The sequence below is a fragment of the Stomoxys calcitrans genome, chromosome 4 (genome assembly GCF_963082655.1).
Source record: "Stomoxys calcitrans chromosome 4, idStoCalc2.1, whole genome shotgun sequence".
NCBI lineage: Eukaryota > Metazoa > Arthropoda > Insecta > Diptera > Muscidae > Stomoxys > Stomoxys calcitrans.
In genome coordinates, this window is record NC_081555.1 from 71783632 (window position 1) to 71792372 (window position 8741).

The following is an 8741-nucleotide window of genomic DNA, read 5'->3' on the forward strand; positions in this document are numbered from 1 at the left end:
TAAATTGGCTTGATCCTAGGATTGATTTACGGTGGAGGGAATCTTAAATTCGGATTGACCGAACATATCTTTTATACATCTTGTTACGTGTAAAAAAAAAACTGAATTGTTTGTTTTTGTTATACACCTTTTATTTTTTATGAAAAGTATTGTGCCAAATTTTGGATCAATTTCAATTAGTTTTTTTATGTTATTTATGTAAAAAGATGAAGGTTTATTGTATGCTTTTATTTTTTGTTACTCCTAGCCTTTTTTAAATAAAAACGAAAAATGTGCCACTTTAAAAAAAAACTCCACTTTTTTTTACAAATGACACTTTTTGTGCCACTATTTGAAAATTTCTAATGGTAACGCTGGTGACAACACTTGAACCTATTATCGGCATCTTTTCTGTTTTTTTTACTGGTTTTAATGGTTCGTTTTTCCTTTTTTATCTGCGTAAAAATATATTAAAAAGATAAAACAATAAGTGCAGATAAATAGACGCGTTTTGGTATGGAAACATACACATTTGATTGCTGTCAAATTTCGCTCACGAAACAATAAAAAATATCCGCGGCTATTCCGAAAGAAGAATAGAATACCAACTCAGTGTGGTCTCGTCAGCTCTGTGACTCGCAGTGGAATAATATTCAGATCTGTCAGAATCCCGCCGTCCGAAATGCGATGGGCTGTCTCCTCAGTTCTCATGTGAACCACCTCCACCAGGAGACAAAGATCCTACATGTTCGCGTGAGACCACCTTTTTAAATCTGCCTTGACCCTTCACCTTGGATCGCATTTGTCAAGTTCTTTGTATTACTTTTTGAAATATATTTGAGCTATATTAAGTTACTGATCGATATGTACAAGTCTTAGAAAAATATCACCTCCAAAATGTCAGGCAAATTGAGTAATTATCGCTCCCTCAAAATGCTCAGAAAGTCAAATTGGAAGACTGGTTTATATGGTAGCTATATCAGGTTATGAACCGATTTAGACCATACTTGGCACAGTTTTTAAAAGTCATACCAAAACCACATATGCAAAATTTCACCCAAATTGGATAAGAATTGCGAAGTCTAGGAACCAAAAAGTCTAGTCTAGGAACCAAAAAAGGAGATCGGTTTATATGGCGGCTGCGGTTATAGACACATTTGGACCACACTCGAAAGAGTTATTGGAAGCTAATAAAACATCTCAAGCAAAATTTAAGCCAAATCGAATAAAAATTGCGCTCTCTAGAAGCTCAAGGAGTCAAACCCCAAGATCGGTTTATATGGCAGCTATATGAAAACATTGATCGATTTGGTCCATTTACATTCGTAACTAACCTACACTAATAAGAAGTATTTATGTAAAATTTCAAATGCCTAGCCTTGCTCCTTCGAAAGTGAGCATGCTTTCGACAGACCGACGGATGGACATGGCTCGATCGATCTCATGACGATCAAGAATATATTTACATTATGGGGTCTCTGACGAATATTTCGACGTGTTACCGACTCTACGGTAGAGGTATGAAAAATTTTATGTCGGCTGATCAATTGGCTTAATCTTATTCTGTGAATTCCGGCTTTAAACCATTATCAGCATCATTTTTAATCTTAATCTTATTCTGTGAATTCCGGCTTTAAACCATTATCAGCATCATTTTTGTTTGTTTTAGTGGTTTTAATGGATCGTTTTTGTTATTTTTTTATTTGAGAAAAAATACTCTGCCAAAAATTGCAAAAAATCAACTCGCAAAACAGGGCGACACAATTAAAAGTGGTCTGCTTTGTACAGCAACCACAATTCATATGGTGCAGTCCGCCATCTTATCATCAAGCTGATCGACGTTTTGCCAACACACCCAAAGAAATTTGTGTGCGTGTGTTTATACGTGTGCGTACATAAGCAGAGAATATGCGAGAAAGAAGATAACAAGAAAGAGAATGCATACAAAAATCTGTCATCCTAATACCGTCAAAACTAGCCAGTTTTTAAAAACAGTTCGCGTGAGACCACCTTTATAAATTCACCTTGCTCGCAAAAGTTGATTAATACTTACCTTTGACGACTAAAAACACTACTTCACGTGTGGCACCAAAGAATGACGCTCTCTTTCAAGCGTCAAAATGAAATTTATTATTAACTTTTCCGCGTTGCTTTAATGGGATTTGTGTGCAGAGCTGAATTTTTGCTACGCGATGCTCTAAACCAACGCTCAATGCGCTCATTCTGTTTCGGATTTTATGGTTGTTCTTGTTGTAGCCACATTTGCGTGTGGAGTTGGCGATCCTTGTCAAGCTTTTATAGGCGAGCAAGCTCGTTTCGGTCTGTACAACCAATCGCTGCGAGAACATGATGGCCATTGGCCAGCATTCCATTATCCTCAACCTTTAGACACCCCCGGTAGCTACCTGCTAAGCTTCTCGTGATAACGAAAAACACCACACAGATTTAAGTCCAAAGTTCCAGCCTGTGTGATGCTAATGGTCCTCTAGTGGTGGAGTTAAGCTGCTTTACACGATCAGACATGGTATATGTAAATTCCAAAAATAGCAACTCCAGGATTATTTATTGTCGTTAAGCTTGTCAAACTTGCTATTGTTTACGTTTTTTTCTTAAATTTTACGTTTTTCTTAAATGTTTTCAAGCCGTACTTTAAAAAGATTTGAAATTAAAAGAAAAAACAATTTGTGGATGTGTAATATGCTGCATTTTGTTAGAGAAAAACTAATTTTACTTATGCTGAGTACATCTGATGTATGGTCACTGAAATAGTATTGGTCATTCATTTTCGGCCATCAGTCATGGCGTCTATCGATTATCGTTTAATCATTAATTGACAGATATTGAAAAACACGTTCTGTGACAAATAAGGTGAAGAAATGAGTAGTAAAGTATGAAAAATTAAATAAAATCAAAGAAAAGAAAAAATCGATGTACCGTTTTAGGCAAACGCAGTAATCAACACGTACCACGATGAGTATGATCATGATGTGCCATGTAAACTCTTCTTTACATTTGCTGTATTTTATTTTAGAACTATTTAATGCAAATCACGATTAATCGTTTCTTATTATCTGTTATTGCATGTTATCGATAACATACCAGTACAACGTTGCACTGATATTTTATGGCTGGCACTATTGGGTTGCCCAAAAAGTAATTGCGGATTTTTCATATAGTCGGCGTTGACAAATTTTTTCAACGGCTTGTGACTCTGTAATTGCATTCTTTCTTCTATCAGTTATCAGCTGTTACTTTTAGCTTGCTTTAGAAAAAAAGTGTTAAAAAAGTATATTTGATTAAAGTTTATTCTAAGTATTATTAAAAATGCATTTACTTTCTTTTAAAAAATCCGCAATTACTTTTTGGGCAACCCAATATGTTAGTTTTTCACCGTTGAAACCCCTTTTTCACGATTATTTTTTTGAAACATTCCGAAAAAACAATGATAAAATGACATTTTTATTAAAATTTATCCACAAGTAATGAGGGAACGAAATCAGCAAGTTTTTCTGCTTTAAAATCTATTAATTAAAAAAAGGAATTGGTGAAAAATATCGCGAAATGCGAATATAGTACCAGCCTTTATGGAGAACATCTGACTTGCACTGGATAGGACTAAAATAAAATACAGCAATTAGTTCGCATTCACAATAGGCAGATTTTTACATTCTTAACGATGTTCATGGGATCTATCCACTTAATGTTTTTGCAAGTGACAGGCCGGGTTTCTCATTCTCCTTCTGATTAAAGCTGAGTATGCATCTCTAGCAAAATTTTCGGTTGGAGCCAAGACATTTATATTGCCACTGAAAAATAGTTGTGTACAAGATGGCGACAAACATCAATTTATAATTTTTGGCCGAATTTGAATCATTTTGGCTAATAAAGTACATATTTTTTTGTGCTGTAATTAATCGTTTTTATTTGCAAATAACCATATTTTATGTTGCGTGAAGCTATTAAAATATACATTTTCATTCGTAGTTACCAGAAAAATATTCACCAATGCCAATTATGTCACCCTGTTATGCAAAGGATATTTCATTTGAGCTGCGTACCTGCAAGCGGAATTTTTGGTAACGGTACCGGTAACGAAAATTTTGTTTAGGATATGTCAATGGATTTCTTACGGAAACGAAAATTTTGTCGGAGGTGCATACTGCGCTTCAATTACCAGGGATATTGTAGTTCTATCGGTTCTATCAGGAATAGTGGTACAGTACTTTTTATCATAAAGCGAACATCAGACAATGCATTGATAACACAGTGTCTGTAGCCGCCATATGACCAAAGAGAAAACTCCTTTGCAGTGGTCGCAGCAATTTGTCTAGCCACAATGTCCAGAGGCAGTAGATGTAGCATTAAACTCAGTGCATCAGATGGTGCCGCCCTCAGTGCCGATGTGATGAACAAACAAGCCATCCTTTGGATTCGGTTGACTATTGAACAGTAGGTGGATTTTTGAAGCACCGACCATTATAAGTCTGACAGCTGCAGTATATAGCCAGCGCATGACGCGCGGTCTAAACCCCCAACTTTCTATTTCCTGTCCAACAAAACACCAAGGTATTTTGCGCTTTCTGTAAATTGAACATTCTCTCCTATCAAGGAGTTGAGTGCCATTGTTTTTCCTGCTGAAAAGAACTACTTCTGTCTCGCACGGATTTACGCCAGATTGCAACTTATAATATATTCGATAAGCAGCTTACCCCTTTCGTTGATATCCGAACTTCCCCATATATGGCATCCAAGAATAAGGCTCTAATTCCCTGCAGAAGCGGTTTTAACCAGCAACTTAAGGTTTGAAAGTGGCATCTCTGATTCGTGTGTCATATATAGGGAAGCCAGCCAGTAATGAGACTTATTTATTTCAAGGCTGGCTACTACTGAATCTTCAGTGCAGTGAATACAGGTTCTATGTCTCCCATTCCCCCTACCCTTGATTAGTTTAAATCCGGGAATTCTTAGTCCACGAACCATTCCTCCACACACCCATGGCTCCAGGATAAGAACCACGTCAAATCTCCCTGCCATCAGGAGGACATTTAGTGCAGTCCAAGCGGCCTTAAAATAGAGAAGATTTTTCTGCAAAATCCCAATCCAACCGGATGACCCACCCACACAAGTCCCGTTTCGATGCCTTCCTCTCCTATGTCGATCGTGACAGCAGTGGTCAGATTAATCAATGTGGTCGATAGTTCTTTAGGCAAGTGTTCTGCAACAACTGCTGATTCGTCTCCTGATTCCCCAACCCCACCGCTTCTATAGGCCTTCAATTTCAACTATCCAACTCCAATTATTCCTAGGTAGCAGTCCTGTTCTTCTACAACCGCTATCACCAAACTGTCCCTAGCGACATTAGCAAAGGTTCTTGGACCCACCTTACTATTGTTCCCCCTAGTTTTTTTTAGGCATGGGATGCCTTCGAGGTGACCGCAGTCTTTTGGGTGAATCTAGACGTGTAGTCTTTGGGGTAGCCCGAATCTTGACGTGTAGTCTTTGGGGTAGCCTGTGCTGCGAACCCCCGAACCCAATTAAGGGAGTCCCTCGCCCTCACAGTGAGAGTCATAGGATCATTCGCAACAAGCCTCTCAATAAACCTGAGAGCGGTGCGCATACTATTATTTCAACATCTTAAAGAGCGTGTTGGTTTGCTGGGGTAGGCCGATGGCCTACTACCGGGCCATTCTAAGCCTACTACCGGGCTCGAGATCTGATGCTCCACTGGAAACAGACGCAGAACATCAACCGCCTAATGGATAACATTATCGTAGCTATCCTTTAGTAACATTATTTTTTTTCCAAAAATAATGACCTATTACGAATTACAGAAAAATTGTTGCGAAGCGAACTAAAAATAAGTCCGCTCCACTCAACGGCTCAAACAAGAATTTGGATAATATATGACACTTTTCTGCAATAGACAAATCTTTATGTTTCGCCATTTTTGTCTGTCGTCCGATTACTACAAAACTTATTTAACACTAGAAAGACGAAGATAGAAAATTTTAATATAAAAATTTTTTTAAAGTTTCTCTCAAAAACCCATATCCAAACTGAAACTTTAGAAGACGACATGGGAGTGAGAGCAGAGACAACGGAGGACACGTTGAACCTTTTGTTGAAACCCCATTTTCCACAGGATACGACAGGACTCACAGTGACACCAGAATCTTGGAATAATGACGTTGATCGAAGGCTTACGATTACAGAATTTATGGTGAAGGAATCCTTGAGGAGCTTCAAACCATTTAAGTCATCCGGATCTGATTGAATATTTCCGGCGTTACTACAGAAACAGGCAGACTATCTGGCGCCTCATCTGGCCAAAAATTTCACAGCGTGCTTAGGACTTGCATATACTCCGAAAGCCTGGCAGGAGATAAGGGTGGTGTTTATAGCCAAGCCCAGCAAGGCAAGTTATGCGACACCAAAGGCCTACAGACCCATAATGTATTTTGTTGTGTGTAACTATGCTATCGTCGTCATACAGCTCATACAGCTCGTGGTTCATATGTCGCCTATATTCTCCGTTAACGCACACTGGTCCATATATTTTACGAAAAATCTTTCTCTCAAATACTCCAAACACTGCCTCATCTGCTTTCACAAGTACCCATGCTTCAGAACCATATAACAGCACGGGTAGTATCAGTGTCTTGTATAGTGTAATCTTCGTCTGTCGAGAGGTGGCCTTGTTTCTAAACTGCTTACTTAGTCCAAAGTAGCATCTGTTTGCCAGTATTATTCTTCGCTTAATCTCAAAACTGGTGTCATTCGTTCTGGTTACGGCGGTGCCGAGATAGATAAAGTTACTGACTGTCTCAAAGTTGTGGTTCCCAACTTTCTCCATTTTCTTTATCTGCTCGGTTGTGCAAGGCTTTTTGTGAGTTCAAACCATCCATTTCGTCTTATCTCCATTTACAGCCAGACCCATTTTCACTGACTCTCTTTCGATTCTTTCAAAGGCTGCAGTTACTACTTCCGATGACAGACTTTTGATATCGATGTCGTCGGCATGGGCGAGTAGCATGTGTTCTCTTGTGAATAGTGTGCCACATCTATTCACATCTGCATCTCGTATAATCTTCTCCAGCAGGATGTTAAAGAGATCACACGATAGGCTGTCTCCTTATCTGAAACCTCGTTTGGTATTAAATGGTTCGGAGAGATTCTTTGCTATTCGTACTAAGGAATTCGTATCAGCAAGTGTCATCCTGCAGAGTCTTATTAATTTTGCAGGGATACCAAACTCAGACATGGCTTGAAATACCTTTGAACGTAAAGGAGTATCGAAGGCGGCTTTGTAGTCAACAAAGAGATGGTAGGTGTTGATTTGTCCTTCTCGGGTCTTTTCTAGGATTTGGCGCAGTGTGAATATCTGGTCCAGGGTGGATTTACCAGGTCTAAAGCCGCATTGATAGGGCCCAATTATCTCATTGACTTTAGGTTTTAATCTTTCACACAGTACGCTCGAGAGTATCTTGTATGCCATGGGGAGGAGACTTATTCCTCTGTAGTTGGCACATTCCGTCTTGTCTTCTTTCCTGTGTACGGGACATAGTATGCTGAGGCTCCAATCATCAGGTATGCGTTCTTCTAGCTAGATGGCGCAGATAAGCTGATGCATACGCCTTATCAGCGTGTCGCCTCGGGTCTTAAATAGTTCAGCGAATAACCCGTCGGCTCCTGCTGCCTTGTTGTTCTTTGGTCGGGTCACTGATACTTGGACCTCATTCTGACTAGGAGGTAAACATTCTATACCATCATCAGGGATTGGTTCTGCGGTATCCTCTACGCCGCCAACATCGGACACTAGCAGTTGGGTAAAATGTTCTTTTCATATCCTCAGCATGTTATCTGTGTCAGTTACCAGATTTCCTTCTTTGTCTCTACAGGAGGATGTGCCTGCACCAAAGGCATCGGTTTGATATTTAATTCTTTGGTAGAATTTGGGGACTTCATTTTGATTTCTGTACATCTCAATTCGCTCACACTCACGTCTTTCCATTTCCTTTTTCTTTCTGCGGAATTGACGTTTCTCCTCTCTCCTTTTCTCCCGATATCTCTCCTTCATCTGGCGCGTTACTACTGATTGCAGGGTTGCTCTATATGCCGCATTCTTGGCTTCATTAGCATCTCGACACTCTTGGTCGTACCATGTGTTTCTTGGAGGAGGCTTCCGGTACCCAAGTACGGATTTCGCGGCATTTTCCATGGAGTGGGCAATAGTTTGCCACTGCGCCATTATATCATCGGAACAAGGAGTGCATTCATCAAGCAATTGGGTCAGTCGAGTTGAGTATGCCGCTGCCATTTGTTGTGTTTGCAGCTTTTCAATGTCCAGCTTTCGTGTAGTGTCAGATCGTACTTTCTTCGCCATGTTCAAACGGGTGCGAACCTTTGCTGCAACAAGGTAATGATCCACTGGGTGAATGCCTTCCATCTATCACAACGTGATCAATTTGGTTTCTCGTGTTTTGATCGGGTGACAGCCATGTGGCTTTGTGCATATTTTTATGTTGAAATCTGGTGCTACTAACTACCATGTTTTTGCCGCGGCGAAATCTATCAGCCTCAACCCATTACTGGACGTTATCTAGTGGAGGCTAAACTTTCCGAAGCCACATAAAATCAAAAGTGGACCGATCGGATCAATATGGGACTCAATTGAAAGGTATTTAGGAGTGGAGTACGAAATGATATTAAAAATTGGGTCTAAGTAACTAGGGGACCCAACCCCAAAATTCCCCAAATAGGCA